General features: G+C 40.3%; 1 protein-coding gene and 1 non-coding gene across 22 annotated transcripts in view; one reads left to right on the top strand and one right to left on the bottom strand.

The window, feature by feature from the left end:
* LOC120094358 (uncharacterized) overlaps positions 1 to 27,940 on the top strand; it is a 380,216-nt gene that overhangs the window by 92,688 nt on the left and 259,588 nt on the right. The gene's annotated exons all lie outside the window — the stretch shown is intronic.
* On the bottom strand, positions 19,372 to 19,430 carry LOC120094433 (U7 small nuclear RNA). The gene has a single exon (XR_015628282.1). It is a non-coding gene; the product is annotated as a U7 small nuclear RNA (small nuclear RNA).

The following is a 27,940-nucleotide window of genomic DNA, read 5'->3' as shown; positions in this document are numbered from 1 at the left end:
TCTTTTGGGTATATGCCCAAGAGAGGTATACTGGGTCCCCAGGTAGTTCTAAATGTCCAATTTTCTGAGGAACCTCCAGACTGATTTCCAGAATGGTTGTACCAGTTGGCAATCCCACCAACAATGAAGGTATGTTCCTTTTTCTCCACATCCTTGCCTTAATCTGTTGTCACCTGTTTTTTTTGACCATAGCCATGCTGACTGGTGTGAGGTAGAATTTCAGAGTTATTTTGATTTGCATTTCCCTGATGACTAAAGACGTTGAACATTTCTTTAGGTGCTTCTTGGACATTTGATATTCCTTAGTTGAGAATTCTTTGTTTAGCTCTGTAACCCATTTTTAAAAAGGGTTACTTGATTCTCTGGAGTCTAACTTCTTGAATTATTTGTATATATTGGATATTAGCCCTCCATAGATGTAGGATTGGTAAAGATCTTTTCCCAATCTATTGGTTGCCGTTTTGTCCTATTGACAGTATCATTTGCAGTACAGAAGCTTTACAATTTTGTGAGGTCCTATTTGTCGATTCTTGATTTTAGAGCATAAACCATTGGTGGTCTGTTCAGGAAAATTACCCCTGTGCCCATGTTTTCAAGGCTCTTCCCCACTTTCTCTTCTATTAGTTTATGTGGAGGTTCTTGATCCACTTGTACTTGAGCTTTGTACAAGGAGATAAGAATGGATCAATTTGCATTCTTCTACATGCTGACCTCCAGTTAAACAAGCATCATTTGTTGAAAATGCTGTCTTTTTTCTCACTGGATGGTTTTAGCTCCTTTGTCAAAGATCAAGTGACCATAGGTGTGTGGGTTCATTTTTGGGTCTTCAGTTCTATTCCATTGATCTACCTGACTCTGTATCAATACTATATAGTGCTCAACACAATTGCTCTGTGATACAGCTGGAGGTTAGGAGTGATGATTCCCCTAGAAGTTCTTTAATTGTTGAGGATAGTTTGTGCTATCTTGGGTTTTTTGTTTTTCCAATTAATTTGCAAATTGCTCTTTCTACCTCTGTTAAGATTGGGTTGCACTGAATCTGTAGATTGCTTTCTGCACAATGGCCATTTTTACTATATTAATCCTGCCAGTCCATGAAAATGTGAGATTTTTCCATCTTCTGACATCTTCAATTTCTTTCTATAGATACTTGAAGTTCTTGTCATACACGTCTTTTACTTGCTTGTTAAAAGTCACGCCCAGGTATTTTATATTATGTGGGACTATTGTGAAGGGTGTCCTTTCACTAATTTCTTTCTCAGCTTGTTTATCCTTTGAATAGACGAAGGCTGCTGATTTGTTTGAGTTAGTTTTATACACAGCCACTTTGCTGTAGTTGTTTATCACACTTAGTAGTTCTCTGAACTTTTAGGATTACTTAAATATACTATCATATCATCTGCAAATAGTGATATTTTGACTTCTTCCTTTCCAATTTGTATCCCTTTGACCTCTTTTTGTTGTCTAATTGCTCTCGCTAGGACTTCAAATAATATATTGAATGGGTAGGGAAGGAGTGGCAGCCTTGTCTAGTCCCTGATTTTAGTGGGATTGCTTCAAGTTTCTCTCCATTTAGTTTGATGTTGGCTACTAGTTTGCTGTATATGTTTTACTATGTTTAGGTATGGGCCTTGCATTCCTAATGTTTGCAAGACTTTTATCATGAAGGGGTGTTGAATTTTGTCAAATGCTTTCTCAGCATCTAATGAGATGATCATGTGTTTTTTTCCTTTGAATTTGCTTATGTAGTGGATTACATTGATGGATTTCAACATATTGAACCATCCCTGCATCCCTGGGATGAAGCCGACTTGATCATAGTGGATGATTATTTTAATGTGTTTTTGGATTCAGTTTTTGAGACTTTTATTGAATATTTTTGTGTCAATATTTACAAGCAAAATTGGTCTGAAGTTCTCTTTCTTTGTTGGGCCTTTGTGTGGTTTAGGTATAAATGTAATCATGGCTTCATAGAAGGAATTGGGTAGTGCTACTTCTCTTTCTATTTTGTGGACTAGTTTGGAAAGTATTGGTATGAAGGTCTGATGAAGGTCTGATAGAATTCTGTACTAAACCCATCTGCTCCTGGGCTTTTTTTGGTTGGGAGACTTTTAATAACTTCTTCTATTTCTTTAGGAGTTATGGGATTGTTTGGAGGGTTTATCTGATTCTGATTTAACTTTGGTACCTGGTATCTGTCTAGAAAATTGTTCGTTTCCTCCAGATTTTCCAGTTTTGTTGAATATAGGCTTTTGTAGTAGGATCTGATGACTTTTTGAATTTCCTCATTTTCAGTTGTTATGTCTCCCTTTTCATTTCCGATTTTGTTAATTTGGATACTTTTTCTGTGACCTCTGGTTAGTCTGGCTAAGAGTTTATCTATCTTGTTGATTTTCTCAAGAACCAGCTTTTGGTTCTGTTGGTTCTTTGTATAGTCCTTTTTGTTTCTACTTGGTTGATTTTCAGCTCTGAGTTTGATTATTTCCTGCCTTCTACTCCTCCTGGGTCTATTTGCTTCTTTTTGTTCCAGGGCTTTTAGATGTGCTTTCAGGTGCTAATGTATGCTCTTCTGTTTCTTTTTGGAGGCACTCAGAGCTATGAGTTTTCCTCTTAGCATAGCTTTCATTCTGTCTCATAAGTTTCGGTATGTTGTGCCTTCAATTATATTAACTTCTAAAAAGTCTTTAATTTCCTTCTTTATTTCTTCCTTGACCAAGTTATCATTGAGTAGAGCATTGTCTAATTTCCATGTATATGTGGACTTTCTGTTGCTATTGTTGTTATTGAAGACCAGCCTTAGTCCATGGTGGTCTGATAGGATGCATGGGATTATTTCAATCTTCTTTTATCTGTTGAGGCATGTTTTGTGACAGATTATTTGGTCAATTTTGGAGAAAGTAGCACAACGTGCTGAGAAGAAGGTATATTCTTTTGTTTTAAGATGAAATGTTCTATAAATATCTGTGAAATTTATTTGGTTCATAACTTCTGTTAGTTTCACTGTGTCTGTGTTTAATTTCTGTTTCCATGATCTGTCTGTCCATTGATGAGAGTGGGGTGTTGAAAACTCCTACTATTGTTGTGTGAGGTGCAATGTGTTCTTTGAACTTTAGGAAGGTTTCTTTTATGAATGTAGGTGCCCTTGCATTTGGAGCATAGATATTTAGGATTGAGAGTTCATCTTGGTCAATTTTTCCTTTGTCGAATATGACGTGTCCTTCCTTGTCTTTTATAACTTTTGGTTGAAATTCGATTTTATTCAATATTAGAAAGTCTACTCCAGCTTGTCTCTTTGGACTATTTGCTTGGAAAGTTGTTTTCCAGCCTTCTCCTCTGAAGTAGGTCTGTGTTTGTCTCTGAGTTGTGTTCCTGTATGCAGCAAAATACGGGGTCCTCTTTCTGTATCCAGTCTGTTAGTTGGTGTCTTTTTATTGAGAAATTGAGTCCATTGATGTTGAGAGATATTAAGGCATAATGATTGTTGTTTCCTGTTATTTTTGTTGTTAGAGGTGGAATTATGTTTGTGTGTCTCTCTTTTTTTGGTTTCATTGCAAGGAGATTACTTTCTTGGTTTTTCTAGCATGTAGCTTCCTTCCTTGTGTTGGAACTTTCCATGCTTTGTAGGGATGGATTTGTAGAAAGATATCATGTAAATTTGGTTTTGTCATGGAATATCTTGGTTTCTCCATCCATGATAACAGAGTTTCGATGGGTATAGTAGCTTGGCCTGGCATTTGTTTTCTCTTAAGTTCTATATGATATCTGCACAGGTTCTTCTGGATTTCATAGTCTCTGGTGAGAAGTCTGATCTAATTCTGATAGGTCTGCCTTTATATGTTACTTGACCTATTCCCCTTATTGCTTTTAATATTCTTTCTTTGTTTTGGGCATTTGGTCTTTTGACTATTATGTTATGGGAGGGATTTCTTTTCTGGTTCAATCTATTTGGAGTTCTGTAGTTTTCTTTTTATGTTTATGGGCATCTCTTTCTTTAGGTTAAGAATGTTTTCTTCTATAATTTTATTGAAGATATTTACAGGCCCTTTAAGTTGAGAATCTTTGCTCTCTTCTATACCTATTATTCTTAGGTTTGATCTTCTTATTGTGTCCTGGATTTCCTGGATGTTTTGGGTTAGGAACTTTTTGTATTTTTACATTATATTTGACGGTTGTGTCGATGTTTTTTGTGGTATCTTTTGCTCCTTAAATTCTCTCTTCTATCTCTTGTATTCTGTTGGTGATGCTTGTATCTATGACTCCTAATCTCTTTCCTAGTTTTCTATCTCCAGGGTTTTCTCCCTTTGTGCTTTTTTTTATTTTATTGTTTCTATTACCATTTTTAAATCCTGCATGATTTTGTTCAATTCCTTCACCTGTTTGTGTTTTCCAGTAATTCTTTAAGGGATTTTTGTGTTTCCTCTTTAAGGGCTTCTACTTGTTTACCTGTGTTGTCTTGTATTTCTTTAAGTGAGTTATTTATGTCCTTCCTAAAGTCCTCTATCATCATCATGAGATGTGATTTTAAATCCAAGTATTGCTTTTCTGGTGAGTGTGGATGTCCTGTGTTTGCTTTGGTGGGAGAACTGTGTTCTGATGATGCCAAGTAGTCTTGGTTTCTGTTGTTTAGGTTCCTTTGCTTGCCTTTCGACATCAGGTTGTCTCTGTTGTTAGCTTGTTTTGCTGTCTCTTACAGCAGCTTGACCCTCCTATGTGTTAGCCCTGCTGTAGACTTTTTTTCTTTCAGCTGGATATGGGAGCAGAGAGCTGCTCCTTGGTTCGTGTGTCCTGAAGCCTCCAGGCAGTTTGCTTGGCACAGAATTGTTGGTCTTACCTCTGCCCTCAGGTGTGTAGGTGCTCCTGGTGACTGGCTTTCAGCTCTTGGTGCACGAAGAAGCCAGAAGAGTCCTGCCCCTAACTGCTCCTAGGTCTCTGTGTCCTGAAGGCACAGAGGGTACTAGGTGGTTTCCTCTTGGGCCAGTAATGTGAGCTGAAGTGGTGGTCTCCCCTGATGTCTCAGAATTGTCAGCACTTCTGAAGGTCCAGCTCTCTCTCCCACAGGATTTGGGTGCAGAAAGCTGTGGGACCAGTTCAGTTCAGTTCTGGGTGCGGGCAGAAACCAGCAGATTTCAGCCACTGACTGCTCCTATATTCCTGTATCCAGAGGCCCCTAAGCAGGTTCCTCTTGGGCCAGGAATGTAAGTAGAAGTGGCAGTCTCCCCTCAGGTCTCAGGATTGTCCTCGCTTCTGCTTCCTTATTGTCAAAGTATCTTCATCAGACAGCATCCTCAATTTGAGTATTTGTTTATCAGACATAGGTTCCTCACTTTAAGTCTGAGTTGATCAGATATAGTTTCCTCATTTTAAGTCTCAGTTGATCAGGTATAGCCTCCTCAAAATGGTTATGCAAGCAGGACCCACTGCTCTCCATGATTGCCACAGGCTTACTCACTGTGACTGTAGCTGTTTCTCTAGAGACATGATTACATGGTCCCAAATACCCAGGATAAATGGTCACATCTGGAGGACTGATAGAGACAAAAAGAAGAGAAGAAGGTTTTACCCCTCAAAAGCATATTGAGAGAGATATAGAATCATCCACAGGGATTTCAACCTGCATGATCCCAGCCTTGCCTGTCACTGACAAAGTGAACTAAATTTTGCTATGTGTATAGACAGCATAGAGAAAGCACTGTAAGCTTGTATCACTCGTGATCTAGGTAATAAGCATACAGGTCACCACATTTATCACAGGTCCTTGCCAAGAGGGAAGGGGTCTCCATGTCCTTACTGGAGTAGAGTCCTAACAGTGAAGCACTCACCTCCTGCAGATGCTGCATGGTCACTGCCACTGAAGAATGAATTTTGTGGCATTAATCTTGTGAGACAAATTGAGAAGTCATGGTATTAGATGTTCCTTAAAAACTTGATAGAATTATGCAGTGACTCTCTGTGATACAGGTTTTTATATGTGGGGAGACTTGTTTTCTTGTTTGTAATAGGTCTGTTGCAGTTTTTTGTTTCTTTTGGCTTTAATTTTGTTAAGTCATGTGCATTTAGAAGCTCATTGATTTCTTCTAGGTTTTATCTTTTTTTTTTAGTTTAATGCTTAAAGCATTCTCTAGTGATGTTCTGAATTTCACTGGAGTCAGTTGTGTCAGGAAGGTCCTGTCATGTCTATTGTGGGTCCAAAATGTCTCTGTGTTCATTCTCTAGGTTTGGAACATTTTCCACTATAACTTTTAAGAAATACTCTATTTCTTTTTGTGTTCATCTTAGTTCCTTTTCTAACATCTTTTTGTGCTTTCCATATGGGGTCCACCTCTGAAAGGAAGTCCTTGACTAGCTACCTATTCAGGCTGCCAAGGTCAGTGTATTTTATAGAGAAAGTGGGGATGTACATGGAGATTTAATAAGGCTTGTATCTGCCTAGGTATGCTACAGGTAAGAAGTCACTACCTAGCCCATTACTGAATGTGTACTATGAGTGAAATATTGTGGTGAACATATAGTAGTGTATAAATAAAAATCTTGGGAAAAAAATCCAATTTAGCTGGAAGATAAGATGAAACAATCCTTTGCACTTAAACATTCAAGAGATTATGCACCTTGATCCAAATGGGTAAAATCATGACTTTAGGGTTCAGAAGAGGAGTATATTTTGTTATGTTATCTGGGCATGTCAGATAAGGTTTGTGTACTCATGTCTCATACACTTGGAGACATCTTACATAATGCTCAATTCTATAGATTAAAGCTGATGCCTTTTAGAATTGTTTATGAAGTAGCTGACATGAGAGACAAAGAACCTGTAAGCAGCGATAAGACATGAAGGATTAGAACTCAGGATCCCATGAGCTGAAGAAGGCAAAGACTTATGAGAATCATCAAGTTAAAATAGAAACAGAAAGAAGGAAACAGACAGCTCTACAGATGGATGAACCATAAACGTGCTTTCAGGTGGTTGAGAGATATTGCTGATGTCTGTTTATAGCAAGCTAGGGTTTGAATAAATCAGGAGGGAAAAGTGATAATGGCCAAAACAGGAAAAGTAAACAAGTGTGCTCTTATTGTAAGTCAAGAGCTAATGTTCATACTGAGAAGATAATGTCATCCACTGAGAACTGACTTTTGTTATTTTTTCATAAGCCCAGAAATAACAACACTCACAGTCCATGCTAGCTCTGTAGCTGATTCTCTTTACTAGTTACTCTGTTCAGTAAGAGCTTGCAGGAAGGTGAGCTGATTGTTACCTATAGTGTGGTCTTCACCAGTCCTGGGATCCTTTTCATATAAAAAAATGATTGACATACATAGAGGCTCATGGGGCAGTTCATGTATTTGGGTCATTAAATATCTTGGTAGTAATTAAAGCTGTGTGAGAAAGAAGCTTGAAAAGTACTCAACACACATTTCCTGGGCAGAGACACCATAACTACAGTAACTCTTATAAAGGAAAACATTTAGTTGGGAGTTGCCTACAGTTCAGAGGTTTAGTCCGTTGTCGTGGTGAGAAGCATGGCGTATGTAGGCAGAGAAGGTGCTGGAGTTGAGTTTTACATCTGGATCTGCAGCAGGACACTGAGGCACACTAGGCTTAGCTTGAACATCAGAGAGATCCAAGTTGCTCCCTCAGAGATCCATTTCCTCCAACAAGGCCATGCCCCTACTCCAACAAGCTCTCTTGTGCTAAAAGTGTCATTCCTTATGGGCCAACCATTCAAACACACGAGTCTATGGAGCCATTTGTATTTAAACCGCATGAAGGGAGGATTGAGTTCTATGCTAACTGCTTAGATGGTTAGAGTTCTCAATAAACATAATAGAAGAAATCCAGTCTTGCTAGGAAGCTAAAAATTAGACATGTTAATGAAGGTACCAAAATGGTACAGGTATAAGCTGAAATTGGGCATGATTTTTGCTTTTTGTATCGTTCCATACCAAAAATCTAAGCCTTCTGAAAGATAGACACTCAAAATGAGTTTAGACATCCAGGGGATATGTTGGGAATGTGCTTGTGGAGGATGAAGAGAAGAAGGTAGCAGGAGCAGGCTCCTGACTCCAATATAGATCTGCAGGCTAAAATGGACAGAAGGGGTGGCTGGGTATGTGGTCACAGAGAAGCTTCCTTGCTCTGAATTTTGGATAGCTTCATGAGGAGCCTCCAGACCAGATCTCATTCTGCACCGAACAGCAAATTAACTCCTGCTCCAGTCTCGGCTGTTCACAGTCACTGGTGGGCAGCTGCCAGAGAAGCCATGGCAGTGGCTGTGCTGGAGCCTGGCCATCAACTAGGATTCCCACAGCAGACTCCTTTAGAGAGTCTAGGGCAAGTTCTTGCTATCTAGCTCAACATAAAAAAATCTCTGCTCTGAACTATGAATTAAAGTTTTCCCCAGTAAGAACTAGAGAGTTCTGACCTGTTTTGGTTGGTTCAAATCCTTTCTACTCCAAGCCTGATCTACCTGCTGCCAACTCTGGACTTTCTTCTTCTGTGTTTCATGCACTGATTGATATGAGAGACAGATTTGTGTGTGTGTGTGTGTGTGTGTGTGTGTGTGTGTGTGTATTTGTGTGTGTGTGTGTTTGATACTAGATACAGATTTGGTGTGTGTGCAATTGATACTAGAGACAGATTCATGTATGTGTACGTGTATGTTTATGTGTGATATTAGAGGCAGATTCATTTGTTGTTATGTATGTTTTGTGTGTGTGTATGTATGTGTGTGTGTGTGTGTGTGTGTGTGTGTGAGAGAGAGAGAGAGAGAGAGAGAGAGAGAGAGAGAGAGAGAGAGAGAGAGAGAGCTCTTGAAGCAGAATGAACTAGAAAACACTTTCCTTCTCCTCCAGGCTTCTAAGTGTTTTTCTTGATTTTTTTTTAACTGGAGTCTTTCTGTAGCCTATATATGGTAAGGTCCTGCAGTAAAAGGACTGAGGCTTTATCATTCTGAAATGTTTCCTTTGTAAGAATATATACAGCAGAAGCCCCTAAAGGCATAGATAGTTGCCAATACAGTGGCCACAGGTGGAGATTCAGATGTGTAGTGTAGAGTGTGGATACCATGCTTGGTTGGAAATGAGATAAGAGTCTCTGGCTGCCTCTCTACCTTTCCTTTTTGTCCGATGAACTTAGTACAAGTAGCAACATGACATTGGTTTGGTGATGTCATACTGGTTGAGAGAAACTATTTACATTGCTGTGGGGAAAGATATTGGCAGGTGCATATCCTGAATAAATAAAGAAGCTGGGAATTGCACATCTGGGCCAACTGTGAAGGAGACCTGCTGTTGTGGAAGCTGATTACCAGAGTGCTTGTGAGTCACTCAACCACTGGTGAGAGGAATGTATCTCGGACCATCGCCGTCTCTAAGCCACACCTCAGTTTCCTCCAGCTTTGCACGGTTTGTGTATGAATTACATTTCCTCCTGGTTAGGATTTTTTTTTTTTTTTTTTTTGGTGTGCGAAAAAAGGCTTGAGGAACACTGTGGTACAGTAATGGTAGGTTTGGTAAAACATCTTTCTACTGCAAGACTCAGTGGTCCATTAAATTATCTCCAGTTTACCGTGTGATGGTCTGGAAGACACAGATTCAGAAAGAAAGAAAGCATGTCCTCACATTTGAAGTACAATTGATCAAGCAGCCAGCCTGGAAAACTTCTAATCCAGACAATGAATGCTGACTCACGCAGAGTCTAGGCCATCAAATCCCAGAACATTTAAAAATTTCCCATTTCTATAGCTTTCAGGGAATCTGGTAAATTCTGCCCAGCAATATCATTTATCATGTACTAAGTGCTTATCACACTCTCATATACTAGAGATTAATGTTAACATAGCAAAATCCAGATGTAGGTTAGGTGGAATACAGATGCAGAAAGAGAGCCACAGAGAGTTTAAAATTAAGGTAAAATGTGGCACGGTTTATAAATTTTACATTAATATACAATATGTTATATAAAATTAAATATTTACAGTAGGCAACTGCTGTTCCATTGCCATAGCCATAGCAAATGAATGCTAGCAGAAGTATATGGACTATGGAATTTTGGTTTCCAATGTTTCATTACCATTACTTGGTACTGCAAAAGCACTGTGCTTCTTGCACATTACAACTGTCAGTGCTGTGATCATTTCCTTTCCAGGTGAATTGACTGACTCCCTAGTGTAGTGTTAAACACAATCTACTCTTTCCACAAACAATTCCTCCCTTCAACCTTAATTTGGCAATAATTTGTATAACTCTTGTTGAGTGCCTTGATACTGGACAATATTAGACTATTTTTTTTATTAACTTGAGTATTTCAAGTGTTATTCCCTTTCCCGGTTTCCGGGCAAACATTCCCCTCCCCCCCTTCCCCTTCTTTATTGGTGTTCCCCTCCCCATACTCCCCCCTCCTTGTCGCCCTCTCCCCAACAATCTAGTTCACTGGGGGTTCAGTCTTAGCAGGACCCAGGGCTTCCCCTTCCACTGGTGCTCTTACTAGGCTATTCATTGCTACCTATGAGGTCAGAGTCCAGGGTCAGTCCATGTATAGTCTTTGGGTACTGGCTTAGTCCCTGGAAGCTCTGGTTGCTTGGCATTGTTGTACATATGGGGTCTCAAGCCCCTTCAAGCCCTTCCAGTTCTTTCTCTGATTCCTTCAACGGGGGTCCTATTCTCAGTTCAGTGGTTTGCTGCTGGCATTCGCCTCTGTATTTGCTGTATTCTGGCTGTGTCTCTCAGGAGAGATCTACATCCGGCTCCTGTCAGCCTGCACTTCTTTGCTTCATCCATCTTGTCTTAATTGGGTGGCTGTATATGCATGGGCCACATGTGGGGCAGGCTCTGAATGGGTGTTCCTTCTGTGTCTGTTTTAATCTTTGCCTCTCTATTCCCTGCCAAGGGTATTCTTGTTCCCCTTTTAAAGAAGGAGTGAAGCATTCACATTTTGATCATCTGTCTTGAGTTTCATTTGTTCTAGGCATCTAGGGTATTTCAAGCATTGGGGCTAATAGCCACTTATCAATGAGTGCATACCATGTGTGTCTTTCTGTGATTGGGTTACCTCACTCAGGATGATATTTTCCAGTTCCGACCATTTGCCTACGAATTTCATAAGGTCATTGTTTTTGATAGCTGAGTAATATTCCATTGTGTAGATGTACCACATTTTCTGTATCCATTCCTCTGTTGAAGGGCATCTGGGTTCTTTCCAGCTTCTGGCTATTATAAATAAGGCTGCGATGAACATAGTGGAGCACGTGTCTTTCTTATATGTTGGGGCATCTTTTGGGTATATGCCCAAGAGAGGTATAGCTGGATCCTCAGGCAGTTCAATGTCCAATTTTCTGAGGAACCTCCAGACTGATTTCCAGAATGGTTGTACCAGTCTGCAATCCCACCAACAATGGAGGAGTGTTCCTCTTTCTCCACATCCTCGCCAGCATCTGCTGTCACCTGAGTTTTTGATCTTAGCCATTCTCACTGGTGTGAGGTGAAATCTCAGGGTTGTTTTGATTTGCATTTCCCTTATGACTAAAGATGTTGAACATTTCTTTAGGTGTTTCTCAGCCATTCGGCATTCCTCAGCTGTGAATTCTTTGTTTAGCTCTGAACCCCATTTTTAATAGGGTTATTTGTCTCCCTGCGGTCTAACGTCTTGAGTTCTTTGTATATTTTGGATATAAGGCCTCTATCAGTTGTAGGATTGGTAAAGATCTTTTCCCAATCTGTTGGTTGCCATTTTGTCCTAACCACAGTGTCCTTTGCCTTACAGAAGCTTTGCAGTTTTATGAGATCCCATTTGTTGATTCTTGATCTTAGAGCATAAGCCATTGGTGTTTTGTTCAGGAAATTTTTTCCAGTGCCCATGTGTTCCAGATGCTGCCCTTGTTTTTCTTCTATTAGTTTGAGTGTATCTGGTTTGATGTGGAGGTCCTTGATCCACTTGGACTTAAGCTTTGTACAGGGTGATAAGCATGGATCGCTCTGCATTCTTCTACATGTTGACCTCCAGTAGAACCAGCACCATTTGCTGAAAATGCTATCTTTTTTCCATTGGATGGTTTTGGCTCCTTTGTCAAAAATCAAGTGCCCATAGGTGTGTGGGTTCATTTCTGGGTCTTCAATTCTGTTCCATTGGTCTACCTGTCTGTCTCTGTACCAATACCATGCAGTTTTTATCACTATTGCTCTGCAATACTGCTTGAGTTCAGGGATAGTGATTCCCCTTGAAGTCCTTTTATTGTTGAGGATAATTTTAGCTATCCTGGGTTTTTGGTTATTCCAGATGAATTTGCAAATTGTTCTGTCTAACTCTTTGAAGAATTGGATTGGTATTTTGATGGGGATTGCATTGAATCTGTAGATCGCTTTTGGTAAAATGGCCACTTTTACTATATTAATCCTGCCAATCCATGAGCATGGGAGATCTTTCCATCTTCTGAGGTCTTCTTCAATTTCTTTCTTCAGAGTCTTGAAGTTCTTATTGTACAGATCTTTTACTTGCTTGGCTAAAGTCACACCGAGGTACTTTATATTATTTGGGTCTATTATGAAGGGTGTCGTTTCCCTAATTTCTTTCTCGGCTTGTTTCTCTTTTGTGTAGAGGAAGGCTACTGATTTATTTGAGTTTTATACCCAGCCACTTTGCTGAAGTTGTCTATCAGTTTTATTAGTTCTCTGGTGGAACTTTTGGGATCACTTAAATATACTATCATATCATCTGCAAAAAGTGATATTTTGACTTCTTCTTTTCCGATCTGTACCCCCTTGACCTCCTTTTGTTATCTGATTGCTCTGGCTAGAAGTTCAAGAACTATATTGAATAAGTAGGGAGAGAGTGGGCAGCCTTGTCTAGTCCCTGATTTTAGTGGGATTGCTTCAAGTTTCTCTCCATTTAGTTTAATGTTAGCAACTGGTTTGCTGTATATGGCTTTTTCTATGTTTAGGTATGGGCCTTGAATTCCTATTCTTTCCAGGACTTTTATCATGAAGGGGTGTTGAATTTTGTCAAATTCTTTCTCAGCATCTAATGAAATGACCATGTGGTTTTGTTCTTTCAGTTTGTTTATATAATGGATCACGTTGATGGTTTTCTGTATATTAAACCATCCCTGCATGCCTGGGATGAAGCCTACTTGATCATGGTGGATGATTGTTTTGATGTGCTCTTGGATTCGGTTTGCCAGAATTTTATTGAGTATTTTTGCATCGATATTCATAAGGGAAATTGGTCTGAAGTTCTCTTTCTTTGTTGGATCTTTGTGTGGTTTAGGTATAAGAGTAATTGTGGCTTCACAGAAGGAATTCGGTAGTGCTCCATCTGTTTCAATTTTGTGGAATAGTTTGGATAGTATTGGTATGAGGTCTTCTATGAAGGTCTGATAGAATTCTGCACTAAACTCGTCTGGACCTTGGCTCCTTTTGGTTGGGAGACCTTTAATGACTGCTTCTATTTCCTTAGGAGTTATGGGGTTCTTTAACTGGTTTATCTGTTCCTGATTTAACTTTGGTACCTGGTATCTGTCTAGGAAATTGTCCATTTCCTGCAGATTTTCAAGTTTTGTTGAATAAAGGCTTTTATAGTAAGATCTGATGATTTTTTTGAATTTCCTCTGAATCTGTAGTTATGTCTCCCTTTTCATTTCTGATTTTGTTAATTTGGATACACTCTCTGTGTCCTCTCATTAGTCTGGCTAAGGGTTTATGTATCTTGTTGATTTTCTCAAAGAACCAACTTTTGGTTCTGTTGATTCTTTCTATCATCCTTTTTGTTTCTACTTGGTTGATTTCAGCTCTGATTTTGATTATTTCCTGCCTTCTACTCCTCCTGGGTGTATTTGCTTCTTTCTGTTCTAGAGCTTTTAGGTGTGCTGTCAAGCTGCTGACATATGCTCTTTCCTGTTTCTTTCTGCAGGCATTCAGCGCTATGAGTTTTCCTCTTAGCACAGCTTTCATTGTGTCCCATAAGTTTGGGTATGTTGTACCTTCATTTTCATTAAATTCTAAAAAGTCTTTAATTTCTTTCTTTATTTCTTCCTTGACCAGGTTATCATTGAGTAGAGCATTGTTCAATTTCCATGTATATGTGGGCATTCTTCCCTTATTGTTATTGAAGACCAGTTTTAGGCCGTGGTGGTCCGATAGCATGCATGGGATTATTTCTATCTTTCTGTACCTGTTGAGGCCCGTTTTTTGACCAATTATATGGTCAATTTTGAGAAAGTAACATGAGGAGCTGAGAAGAAGGTATATCCTTTTGCTTTAGGGTAGAATGTTCTATAAATATCTGTTAAGTCCATTTGGCTCATGACTTCTCTTAGTCTGTCTATGTCTCTGTTTAATTTCTGTTTCCATGATCTGTCCATTGATGAGAGTGGGGTGTTGAAGTCTCCTACTATTATTGTGTGAGGTGCAATGTACGTTTTGAGCTTTAGTAAGGTTTCTTTTACGTATGTAGGTGCCCTTGTATTTGGGGCATAGTTATTTAGGATTGAGAGTTCATCTTGGTAGATTTTTCCTTTGATGAAAATGAAGTGTCCTTCCTTATCTTTTTTGATGACTTTTATTTGAAAATTGATTTTATTTGATATTAGAATGGCTACTCCAGCTTGCTTCTTCTGACCATTTGCTTGGAAAGTTGTTTTCCAGCCTTTCACTCTGAGGTAGTGTCTGTCTTTGTCTCTGAGGTGTGTTTCCTGTAGGCAGCAGAATGCAGGGTCCTCGTTGCATATCCAGTTTGTTAATCTATGTCGTTTTATTGGGGAGTTGAGGCCATTGATGTTGAGAGATATTAAGGAATAGTGATTATTGCTTCCTGTTATATTCATATTTGGATGTGAGGTTATGTTTGTGTGCTTTTCTTCTCTTTGTTTTGTTGCCAAGACGATTAGTTTCTTGTTTCTTCTAGGGTATAGCTTGCCTCTTTATGTTGGGCTTTACCATTTATTATCTTTTGTAATCTGGATTTGTAGAAAGATATTGTGTAAATTTGGTTTTGTCATGGAATATCTTGGTTTCTCCATTTATGTTAATTGAGAGTTTTGCAGGATACAGTAACCTGGGGTGGCATTTGTGTTCTCTTAGGGTCTGTATGACATCTGTCCAGGATCTTCTGGCTTTCATAGTTTCTGGCGAAAAGTCTGGTGTGATTCTGATAGGTCTGCCTTTATATGTTACTTGACCTTTTTCTCTTACTGCTTTTAATATTCTTTCTTTATTTTGTGTGTTTGGTGTTTTGACTATTATGTGACAGGAGGTGTTTCTTTTCTGGTCCAATCTATTTGGAGTTCTGTAGGCTTCTTGTATGCCTATGGGTATCTCTTTTTTTAGGTTAGGGAAGTTTTCTTCTATGATTTTGTTGAAGATATTTACTGGTCCTTTGAGCTTGGAGTCTTCACTCTCTTCTATAACTATTATCCTAGGTTTGATCTTCTCATTGAGTCCTGGATTTCCTGTATGTTTTGGACCAGTAGCTTTTTCTGGTTTACATTATCTTTGACAGTTGAGTCAATGATTTCTATGGAATCTTCTGCTCCTGAGATTCTCTCTTCCATCTCTTGTATTCTGTTGGTGAAGCTCGTATCTACAGCTCCTTGTCTCTTCTTTTGGTTTTCTATGTCCAGGGTTGTTTCCATGTGTTCTTTCTTGAGTGCTTCTATTTCCATTTTTAATTCCTTCAACTGATTTATTGTGTTTTCCTGGAATTCTTTCAGGGATTTTTGTGACTCCTCTCTATGAGCTTCTACTTGTTTATTTATGATTTCCTAGAATTCTTTCAGGGATTTTTCACTTCCTCTCTGTAGGCTTCTACTTGTTCTCTAAGGGAGTTCTTCACGTCTTTCTTGAAGTCCTCCAGCATCATGATCAAATATGATTTTGAAACTAGATCTTGCTTTTCTGGTGTGTTTGGATATTCAGTGTTTGCTTTGGTGGAAGAATTGGGGTCTGATGATGCCATGTAGTCTTGGTTTCTGTTGCTTGCGTTCCTGCGCTTGCTTCTCACCATCAGGTTGTCTCTAGTGTTACTTTGTTCTGCTATTTCTGACAGTGGCTAGACTGTCCTATAAGCCTGTGTGTCAGGAGTGCTGTAGACCTGTTTTCCTGTTTTCTTTCAGCCAGTTATGGGGACAGAGTGTTCTGCTTTCGGGCGTGTAGTTTTTCCTCTCTACAGGCCTTCAGCTGTTCCTGTGGGCCTGTGTCTTGTGTTCACCAGGCAGGTCACTTGCAGCAGAAAAGTTGGTCTTACCTGTGGTCCCGAGGCTCAAGTTTGCTCGTGGGGTGCTGCCTACGAGTTCTCTGTGGTGGCAGCAACCAGGAAGATCTGTGCTGCCGTTTCCGGGAGCCCCCGTGCACCAGGGTTCCAGATGGCAGTTGGTGTTTTCCTCTGGCATCAGAGATGTGTGCAGAGTGCAATCTCTTCTGGTTTCCCAGGCGTGTCTGCCTCTCTGTAGGTTTAGCTCTCCCTCCCAAGGTATTTGGGTGCAGAGAACTGTTTATCTGGTCTGTCCCTTCAGGTTCTGGCGGTGTCTCAGGCACAGGGGTCCTGCCGCTCCTGGGCCCTCCCCCACGGGAACCCAGAGGCCGTATACAGTTTCCTCTTGGGCCAGGGATGTGGGCAGGGGTGGGCAGTGTTGGTGGTCTCTTCTGCTCTGCAGCCTCAGGAGTGCCCACCTGACCAGGCAGTGAGGTCTCTCTCCCATGGGGTTTGGGAGCAGAGAGCTGCTGCGGGCTGGGTTCCGCGGGTTTGGGACTCCCCGTAAACACAGGAAGTGCCCCGTCCTAGAGGAATTTTGCCTCTGTATGTCCTGAGTTCACCAGGCAGGTCTCTTGCAGCAGAAAAGTTGGTCTTACCTGTGGTCCCTAGGCTCAAGTTTGCTCGTGGGGTGCTGCCTACGAGCTCTCCACGGCGGCTGAAACCAGGAAGATCTGCGCCACCACAATATTAGACTATTAAAGTGACAAGTACAAACTTTCTTTTGAAGTAGGTTATTGAGTACTGAGATTTGAAAGAAAGCATCAAGAAATTGCAACATGCATGATGGATGAAGTAAATCAAGAGATATTAACAGCTGTAGTGTAGCTGTGAGCATTGCAAAGTGTCATTCGAGCACAGGCATGGTACACTTGGAACTGGAAGGAGGAAGACTGAAGGGCTAAGCAGATCTCTGAGTACATGAAATTTTCAGTCCTTTGCTCACCTGGATGGATTTTAAGCCTCTATCAAAGCTCTGCTTCTATTTTGAGAACTCTGTCTTTCTGTCAATCTCTTAATGTTCATTTAGCAATTTAAATAAAATGCATCTTGTTATGTTGTCTGGTTACACTATTGCTTTCTCTTCTCCCACTTAACCTGAACACTTTGAGGGATGGCATCGTCACTTGACATTAGGAACCTGCTGTGCCTATGATGATGGCTCAGCCTACACTGCTCATAGACAGTGAAATGAATGAAGACAGGACTGAAGTTGGAGGGAGAAGCACAGTTATCCATCCAATATGGACATTATAACTCTCTTTTTGTAGAGAAAATACATTGTGTATTGTATGGATGCATCACCTGTCAATTAAAAAGCCTATGGCCTATAGGAAATTGTAGAATAGAAGGTGGGACATTTGAGAGGCAGAAAGAATTCTGGGATAGAGCCAGGCTTGGGAGATTCACCTGGGAACATGTGACAAGATGGACACATGGTACATGAGCACATTGGATTAGAATGCAGATTAGAGCAAATGGGTTATAATGAGTTATGATCTAGTCAAAGAAGGGTCTAGTTATATGGCCAAGTTATTTGTAAATATATTTGAGTTTGAGTCTTTCTTCTGAGAACATGAGACTGGCAGGGAGAAGCAGGACCAAACACCTACACCTTTTTCTAGAGACATTAGTATGTTTGCAATGGAAAGCCAATTGTTGTGTAATCCATGTGATGTGTGGGTTTGTAATGAAGCTAAGGTAGTAAGTTTCATTTCTGTGTGGGCACATTTGCTCCATTCATGCTAGTAAGCTATCAGCCTAGGTTTTCATATGCACACAGATATGAATAATCATTTTTTGACACAAGATCTGTGGACATTCAATGTTTTGCAAGCTTGCATGAATGATTTCAAGTCAGTTTCCATTCATGGAGCAATCACTTTCACTCCCATCTTGACAATGTTTATCTGATAACTTTTCCTTTGCAGCCAGCATCCCATGAAGTAATACAATTTTGTTTTACTATTTTTATTATGTTGTACTTATTTTCAGTTTGTGTATGTTCATGCAAGCCTGCTTGTGGGAGTCAAATCTCTCTTTGTATGTGTAGGTATTTCTGATCAAACTCAGGTCATCAACTTTGGCAGCAAGTACCTTTACCCACTGAGCCATATTATTAACACAAATCATTTTTCTTTAATTTACTGAAGTCATATTTTTTTTATTGGAAGTATATGTAGTGTTAGCAGGTGGGCATATTGGTGAGAGTTCATGAGTGTGAAGGTGTGCATGTATTTGTGTGCATTTGAGAATCCATGCCCAAAGCTAACATTTGATGGACAGATTTCTTTGACCATGGTCCACTTTATTCACACTTACAGAGCTGCTCCATTGAATCCAGAACTCCCATATTTGGTTAATCTCTCTAGCTGGTTTGATCAGGAATTGCTTGTCTCTGACCTCTGAGTACTGGAAATGTAGGTGATTTACCATGCCCACCTAGTATTTGTCTGGACTCTGAGATCCAAATTCTAGTCCTTGGGGTTTCAAAACAGGCGCTTTAACCACTGAACTCTTTCCCAGACATGATGCTCTTATTTTATGCTTGAAAATAAGACAATGGGAAAGTTTGCAGGGTTTGTACGACCGAGCACATCAGTATCACTATGAATTGGTGCCATGCTTATCTATCCTGTCTCAGTCCCTGTTAGGGTGCCACCTGTCAAGTACCAGCCTTGGCTTGGAGAGGCATTCTGAAGGAAGGGGTGTCAGGGAAGGTTGAAAAGAAATGACTTAAAGTCAAATCGTGGGTCCAAGCTGGTGGTTTAGGTTCTGCTGAGTTGGCTTTCCAGAGTGCGCACTCTCTCTCTCTCTCCTTCTCCGTCTCCCTCTCCCTCTCTTTCTCATTGTGCTCATTGTTTGTGTGTGTGCGTGTGCGTGTGTGTGTGTGTGTGTGTGTGTGTGTGTGTGTTCTGCTCTGATCTAGACAGCATTTTGCTATTCTAAAAATTCTCTGGTTGAGACAGTAAAAATTCTAAAAGCTCTCTGGATAGCTCATGGCTTTTCTGACAAAAGTCAGAAAAGCTGCTAAATCCTACTAGAAAAAAATTCTAAAAGCAATTCTTGGGTTTTCCAATCAAAATGAGAAGGCTAGAAAAATTCCAAAAAAGCTGTGTCAGCTCTCTAAGTAATTCTTGGGATTTCTGACCAAGTCAGAAATCTTGTTAGAAAAATTCTTGAAGAGCTGTTTTTGCCCTTCAGAGATTTCCAGACAGCTCAGCATTTGCAAGAGAAAAATTCTAAAGAAGAACTGCTATTGCTTTCTGCTAGTTCATCTCATGCAGACCAAAAGCCCAGTTTTTTATTTACATATTAATTCAGTTCTTTATTCCAGGTTCCCTTTTGGTTATCCTATGAATCAGAATCCAGTAACTCCAGCCCATTAATTCTTAGGAGACAGCAAGCACATATTTCCTTTTACATTGCAAAAGAATTCAGAGATCTGCCTGCCTCAGTTACATAAGGATGCTAAACTAGCTGGGTGGGACCCAAGATGAAATTATCATTTTGATCACACCTGGGCTTAACCTTGCAAAGCCCCAGGCTAAACTAAGGAATCTGTCTATCTATCTTTCTGACAATTTGACTTGAAGGACTCTAGGGGCTTTCTTTCTCCAGCCTTACACTCACCCACCTCAGGGCAAGGCAGGGCCAGGTTCCAGCTTCCTGCCTGGGGTCAAGACTAGGCCAAGTTCCATTCTCCAACCACAGGAACATTCTTGAGTAGAAAATTCTCAGAATGTACTGACTAATGCTTGTTAGCCAATAGATTTAAAAGTCAATATGCTTAGACAATAAGTTAGAACTGTAACCTTGCTGAGGTAAGCTGTACCCCTAAAAAGTATAAAAACTGCTTGTTATAGCCATTCACGGTTGCTTTCTCATTACTGGCCTTGAGGGACTGATTGAGGGTCCACCCAAAAGCACCAGTAAATGAACCTCTTGCTTTTGCATAGATCTGCCTCTTGGTATCTCTCTGGTGGGTTGGGATGGGGATTGGGGGTGGATGGGAGAGGGGTGAGGCATCTGGAAGTAAGTACCATTGACCAAGGCTCAGGGGTCTTACAGGCTCATAGTGTAATTAACTCTGCTTCTTTAGATTCATGAAGCCACTCATAATTCATATTGCATTCTTATTTTATGCAAAGTTGAGAAATTATATATTTTTAACTCATGTGTTTAGAGTTCTTTTCCACAGTCTTAAGTCTTGAAGGTCCCAGTGTTTACTACTTTGCTGAGACAGAGCCACACCTTTAACTCTTGGACTCCTGCTGGTTCTAATTATCATGGAGTCATTAACATTAACCAGAAGGACTTTACCTGAAAGAATCCTCCCCTGCTAGTACTAATTGAAGAAAATATGGACATTGTTACACAAACAAGCCTTACACTCACATCAGCCTTTGATGCTCTTGTCACACCATGGCCCAGACTTTGTCCCCATGAAGACCAACCAAGCTGGGCTCTGCAGATCAGGAAACAAACTTAAGTAAAACTGTTGCTAAATTGTACTTAGAATTTGCTTTTTCTTATATTTAAAATAACAATCTCCTCCCCCTATCTCCCACTTCTTTTTTTAGTTATTTCCAAGGTGTTTATTTTTCTTTGATTTTCATATGAGCAATTTAACAGTAGAACTATTTTACCTTCTGCAAACTCTGGTGAAGATAACCAACCAAGGTGACTCACAAGCATAAGGTATTTATTAATTGAGACTAATAATACATTGTTTATGCATATGAATTTTTCAAAGGCTAATGAACCCCTCCTCCAAATTATTCCTTTCCCCTAAGAAGTTTAGTTAAGGGGCTTAGCAGTTAAGAGCTCTTGATGCTCTTGTTGAGAACCCAAGCTCAGCTCCCAGCACTCCAGCTCCAGGTAACCTGATACCTGTTTTTGGCTTCAGTGGGCACCCATACACATGTGCTCACATGCAAGGAAATCAAATAATCATAAATATTTAGATAAATACCATTATAATGTATTTGTAGCAAATTATTATTATTATTATTATTTTTTTATTAACTTGAGTATTTCTTATATACATTTCGAGTGTTATTCCCTTTCCCGGTTTCCGGGCAAACATCCCCCTCCCCCCTCCCCTTCCTTATGGGTGTTCCCCTCCCAACCCTCCCCCCATTGCCGCCCTCCCCCCATAGACTAGTTCACTGGGGGTTCAGTCTTAGCAGGACCCAGGGCTTCCCCTTCCACTGGTGCTCTTACTAGGATATTCATTGCTACCTATGGGGTCAGAGTCCAGGGTCAGTCCATGTATAGTCTTTAGGTAGTGGCTTAGTCCCTGGAAGCTCTGGTTGCTTGGCATTGTTGTACTTTTGGGGTCTCGAGCCCCTTCAAGCTCTTCCAGTTCTTTCTCTGATTCCTTCAATAGGGGACCTATTCTCAGTTCAGTGGTTTGCTGCTGGCATTCGCCTCTGTATTTGCTGTATTCTGGCTGTGTCTCTCAGGAGCGATCTACATCCAGCTCCTGTCGGTCTGCACTTCTTTGCTTCATCCATCTTGTCTAATTGGGTGGCTGTATATGTATGGGCCACATGTGGGGCAGGCTCTGAATGGGTGTTCCTTAAGTCTCTGATTTAATCTTTGCCTCTCCCTTCCCTGCCAAGGGTATTCTTTTTCCTCATTTAAAGAAGGAGTGAAGCATTCACATTTTGATCATCTGTCTTGAGTTTCGTTTGTTCTAGGGATCTAGGGTAATTCAAGCATTTGGGCTAATAGCCACTTATCAATGAGTGCATACCATGTATGTCTTTCTGTGATTGGGTTAGCTCACTCAGGATGATATTTTCCAGTTCCAACCATTTGCCTACGAATTTCATAAACTCGTTGTTTTTGATAGCTGAGTAATATTCCATTGTGTAGATGTACCACATTTTCTGTATCCATTCCTCTGTTGAAAGGCATCTGGGTTCTTTCCAGCTTCTGGCTATTATAAATAAGGCTGCGATGAACATAGTGGAGCACGTGTCTCTTTTATATGTTGAGGCATCTTTTGGGTATATGCCCAAGAGAGGTATAGATGGATCCTCAGGCAGTTCAATGTCCAATTTTCTGAGGAACCTCCAGACTGATTTCCAGAATGGTTTTACCAGTCTGCAATCCCACCAACAATGGAGGAGTGTTCCTCTTCCTCCACATCCTCGCCAGCATCTGCTGTCACCTGAGTTTTTGATCTTAGCCAATCGCACAGGTGTGAGGTGAAATCTCAGGGTTGTTTTGATTTGCATTTCCCTTATGACTAAAGATGTTGAACATTTCTTTAGGTGTTTCTCAGCCATTCGGCATTCCTCAGCTGTGAATTCTTTGTTTAGCTCTGAACCCCATTTTTTAATAGGGTTATTTTTTTCCCTGCAGTCTAACTTCTTGAGTTCTTTGTATATTTTGGATATAAGGCCTCTATCTGTTGTAGGATTGGTAAAGATCTTTTCCCAATCTGTTGGTTGCCGTTTTGTCCTAACCACAGTGTCCTTTGCCTTACAGAAGCTTTGCAGTTTTATGAGATCCCATTTGTCGATTCTTGATCTTAGAGCATAAGCCATTGGTGTTTTGTTCAGGAAATTTTTTCCAGTGCCCATGTGTTCCAGATGCTTCCCTAGTTTTTCTTCTATTAGTTTGAGTGTGTCTGGTTTGATGTGGAGGTCCTTGATCCACTTGGACTTAAGCTTTGTACAGGGTGATAAGCATGGATCGATCTGCATTCTTCTACATGTTGACCTCCAGTTGAACCAGCACCATTTGCTGAAAATGCTATCTTTTTTCCATTGGATGGTTTTGGCTCCTTTGTCAAAAATCAAGTGCCCATAGGTGTGTGGGTTCATTTCTGGGTCTTCAATTCTATTCCATTGGTCTATCTGTCTGTCTCTGTACCAATACCATGCAGTTTTTATCACTATTGCTCTGTAATACTGCTTGAGTTCAGGGATAGTGATTCCCCCTGAAGTCCTTTTATTGTTGAGGATAGCTTTAGCTATCCTGGGTTTTTTGTTATTCCAGATGAATTTGCAAATTGTTCTGTCTAACTCTTTGAAGAATTGGATTGGTATTTTGATGGGGATTGCATTGAATCTGTAGATTGCTTTTGGTAAAATGGCCATTTTTACTATATTAATCCTGCCAATCCATGAGCATGGGAGATCTTTCCATCTTCTGAGGTCTTCTTCAATTTCTTTCCTCAGTGTCTTGAAGTTCTTATTGTACAGATCTTTTACTTGCTTGGTTAAAGTCACACCGAGGTACTTTATATTATTTGGGTCTATTATGAAGGGTGTCGTTTCCCTAATTTCTTTCTCGGCTTGTTTCTCTTTTGTATAGAGGAAGGCAACTGATTTATTTGAGTTAATTTTATACCCAGCCACTTTGCTGAAGTTGTTTATCAGCTTTAGTAGTTCTCTGGTGGAGCTTTTGGGATCACTTAAATATACTATCATGTCGTCTGCAAATAGTTATATTTTGACCTCTTCTTTTCCGATCTGTATCCCTTTGATCTCCTTTTGTTGTCTGATTGCTCTGGCTAAAACTTCAAGAACTATATTGAATAAGTAGGGAGAGAGTGGGCAGCCTTGTCTAGTCCCTGATTTTAGTGGGATTGCTTCAAGTTTCTCTCCACTTAGTTTAATGTTAGCAACTGGTTTGCTGTATATGGCTTTTACTATGTTTAGGTATGGGCCTTGAATTCCTATTCTTCCCAGGACTTTTATCATGAAGGGGTGTTGAATTTTGTCAAATGCTTTCTCAGCATCTAATGAAATGATCATGTGGTTCTGTTCTTTCAGTTTGTTTATATAATGGATCACGTTGATGGTTTTCCGTATGTTAAACCATCCCTGCATGCCTGGGATGAAGCCTACTTGATCATGGTGGATGATTGTTTTGATGTGCTCTTGAATTCGGTTTGCCAGAATTTTATTGAGTATTTTTGCGTCGATATTCATAAGGGAAATTGGTCTGAAGTTCTCTTTCTTTGTTGTGTCTTTGTGTGGATTAGGTATAAGAGTAATTGTGGCTTCGTAGAAGGAATTCGGTAGTGCTCCATCTGTTTCAATTTTGTGGAATAGTTTGGATAATATTGGTATGAGGTCTTCTATGAAGGTTTGATAGAATTCTGCACTAAACCCGTCTGGACCTGGGCTCTTTTTGGTTGGGAGACCTTTAATGACTGCTTCTATTTCCTTAGGAGTTATGGGGTTGTTTAACTGGTTTATCTGTTCCTGATTTAACTTCGATACCTGGTATCTGTCTAGGAAATTGTCCATTTCCTGCAGATTTTCAAATTTTGTTGAATATAGGTTTTTATAGTAAGATCTGATGATTTTTTGAATTTCCTCTGAATCTGTAGTTATGTCTCCCTTTTCATTTCTGATTTTGTTAATTTGGACACACTCTCTGTGTCCTCTCGTTAGTCTGGCTAAGGGTTTATCTATCTTGTTGATTTTCTCAAAGAACCAACTTTTGGTTCTGTTGATTCTTTCTATGGTCCTTTTTGTTTCTACTTGGTTGATTTCAGCTCTGAGTTTGATTATTTCCTGCCTTCTACTCCTCCTGGGTGTATTTGCTTCTTTTTGTTCTAGAGCTTTTAGGTGTGCTGTCAAGCTGCTGACATATGCTCTTTCCTGTTTCTTTCTGCAGGCACTCAGCGCTATGAGTTTTCCTCTTAGCACAGCTTTCATTGTGTCCCATAAGTTTGAGTATGTTGTATCTTCATTTTCATTAAATTCTAAAAAGTTTTTAATTTCTTTCTTTATTTCTTCCTTGACCAGGTTATCATTGAGTAGAGCATTGTTCAATTTCTACGTATATGTGGGCATTCTTCCCTTATTGTTATTGAAGACCAGTTTTAGGCCGTGGTGGTCCGATAGCACGCATGGGATTATTTCTATCTTTCTGTACCTGTTGAGGCCCGTTTTTTGACCAATTATATGGTCAATTTTGGAGAAAGTACCATGAGGAGCTGAGAAGAAGGTATATCCTTTTGCTTTAGGATAGAATGTTCTATAAATATCTGTTAAGTCCATTTGGCTCATGACTTCTCTTAGTCTGTCGACATCACTGTTTAATTTCTGTTTCCATGATCTGTCCATTGATGAGAGTGGGGTGTTGAAATCTCCCACTATTATTGTGTGAGGTGCAATGTGTGTTTTGAGCTTTAGTAAGGTTTCTTTTACGTATGTAGGTGCCCTTGTATTGGGGCATAGATATTTAGGATTGAGAGTTCATCTTGGTGGATTTTTCCTTTGATGAATATGAAGTGTCCTTCCTTATCTTTTTTGATGACTTTTAGTTGGAAATTGATTTTATTTGATATTAGAATGGCTACTCCAGCTTGCTTCTTCTGACCATTTGCTTGGAAAGTTGTTTTCCAGCCTTTCACTCTGAGGTAGTGTCTGTCTTTGTCTCTGAGGTGTGTTTCCTGTAGGCAGCAGAATGCAGGGTCCTCGTTGCGTATCCAGTTTGTTAATCTATGTCTTTTTATTGGGGAGTTGAGGCCATTGATATTGAGAGATATTAAGGAATAGTGATTATTGCTTCCCGTTATATTCATATTTGGATGTGAGGTTATGTTTGTGTGCTTTCATTCTCTTTGTTTTGTTGCCAAGACGATTAGTTTCTTGCTTCTTCTAGGGTATAGCTTGCCTCCTTATGTTGGGCTTTACCATTTATTATCCTTTGTAGTGCTGGATTTGTAGAAAGGTATTGTGTAAATTTGGTTTTGTCATGGAATATCTTGGTTTCTCCATCTATGTTAATTGAGAGTTTTGCTGGATACAGTAACCTGGGCTGGCATTTGTGTTCTCTTAGGGTCTGTATAACATCAGTCCAGGATCTTCTGGCCTTCATAGTTTCTGGCGAGAAGTCTGGTGTGATTCTGATAGGTCTACCTTTATATGTTACTTGACCTTTTTCCCTTACTGCTTTTAATATTCTTTCTTTATTTTGTGCGTTTGGTGTTTTGACAATTATGTGCCGGGAGGTGTTTCTTTTCTGGTCCAATCTATTTGGAGTTCTGTAGGCTTCTTGTATGCCTATGGGTATCTCCTTTTTTAGGTTAGGGAAGTTTTCTTCTATGATTTTGTTGAAGATATTTACTGGTCCTTTGAGCTGGGAGTCTTCCCTCTCTTCTATACCTATTATCCTTAGGTTTGATCTTCTCATTGAGTCCTGGATTTCCTGTATGTTTTGGACCAGTAGCTTTTTCTGGTTTACATTTTCTTTGACAGTTGAGTCAATGATTTCTATGGAATCTTCTGCTCCTGAGATTCTCTCTTCCATCTCTTGTATTCTGTTGGTGAAGCTTGTATCTACAGCTCCTTGTCTCTTCTTTTGGTTTTCTATATCCAGGGTTGTTTCCATGTGTTCTTTCTTGATTGCTTCTATTTCCATTTTTAATTCCTTCAACTGTTTGATTGTGTTTTCCTGGAATTCTTTCAGGGATTTTTGCGATTCCTCTCTGTAGGCTTCTACTTGTTTATTAATGTTTTCCTGTGTTTCCCTAAGTGTGTTCATGTCTTTCTTGAAGTCCTCCAGCATCATGATCAAATATGATTTTGAAACTAGATCTTGCTTTTCTGGTGTGTTTGGATATTCCATGTTTGTTTTGGTGGGAGAATTGGGCTCCGATGATGGCATGTAGTCTTGGTTTCTGTTGCTTGGGTTCCTGCGCTTGCCTCTCACCATCAGATTATCTCTAGTGTTACTTTGTTCTGCTATTTCTGACAGTGGCTAGACTGTCCTATAAGCCTGTGTGTCAGGAGTGCTGTAGACCTGTTTTCCTCTCTTTCAGTCAGTTATGGGGACAGAGTGTTCTGCTTTCGGGCGTGTAGTTTTTCCTCTCTACAGGTCTTCAGCTGTTCCTGTGGGCCTGTGTCTTGAGTTCACCAGGCAGCTTTCTTGCAGCAGAAAATTTGGTCTTACCTGTGGTCCCGAGGTTCAAGTTCGCTCGTGGGGTGCTGCCCAGGGGTTCTCTGCAGCGGCAGCAACCAAGAAGACCTGTGCCGCCCCTTCCGGGAGCTTCAGTGCACCAGGGTTCCAGATGGTCTTTGGCTTTTTCCTCTGGCGTCCGAGATGTGTGTGCAGGGAGCAGTCTCTTCTGGTTTCCCAGGCTTGTCTGCCTCTCTGAAGGTTTAGCTCTCCCTCCCACGGGATTTGGGTGCAGAGAACTGTTTATCCGGTCTGTTTCTTTCAGGTTCCGGTGGTGTCTCAGGCAGGTGTCCTGCTGCTCCTGGGCCCTCCCCCACGGGAGCCCAGAGGCCTTATACAGTTTCCTCTTGGGCCTAGGATGTGGGCAGGGGTGAGCAGTGTTGGTGGTCTCTTCCGCTCTGCAGCCTCAGGAGTGCCCACCTGACCAGGCGGTTGGGTCTCTCTCTCACCGGGTCTGGGAGCAGAGAGCCGCTGCGGCAAATTATTTTTAAGTAAAAAATTTGATGCTTTTAGTTTGGTACAAAAGCAAACTTGTAAAACCTCACATGATAACTATGATTCAAATAGTTGTAGATGTTTTCACAAGACATCCAAATAAATTTGGGAGCAACAGCTTAAGACAGTGTAATTGACTAGTGTGAAAATAGCACAGGTATGACTTTGGAAGCAGATTCTAGGGACCTAGTTTGTGCTTAGAAACACTCTCTATTTAAAGGCGAGGCTGCCTGCTTCCACCTAGGAGCACCTTATAATCGTTTATCAGACAGTCTT

This window comes from Rattus norvegicus, chromosome 8, assembly GCF_021556685.1.
Source record: "Rattus norvegicus strain SHRSP/BbbUtx chromosome 8, alternate assembly SHRSP_T2T, whole genome shotgun sequence".
NCBI lineage: Eukaryota > Metazoa > Chordata > Mammalia > Rodentia > Muridae > Rattus > Rattus norvegicus.
This window is presented reverse-complemented; position numbering and strand designations above follow the sequence as displayed.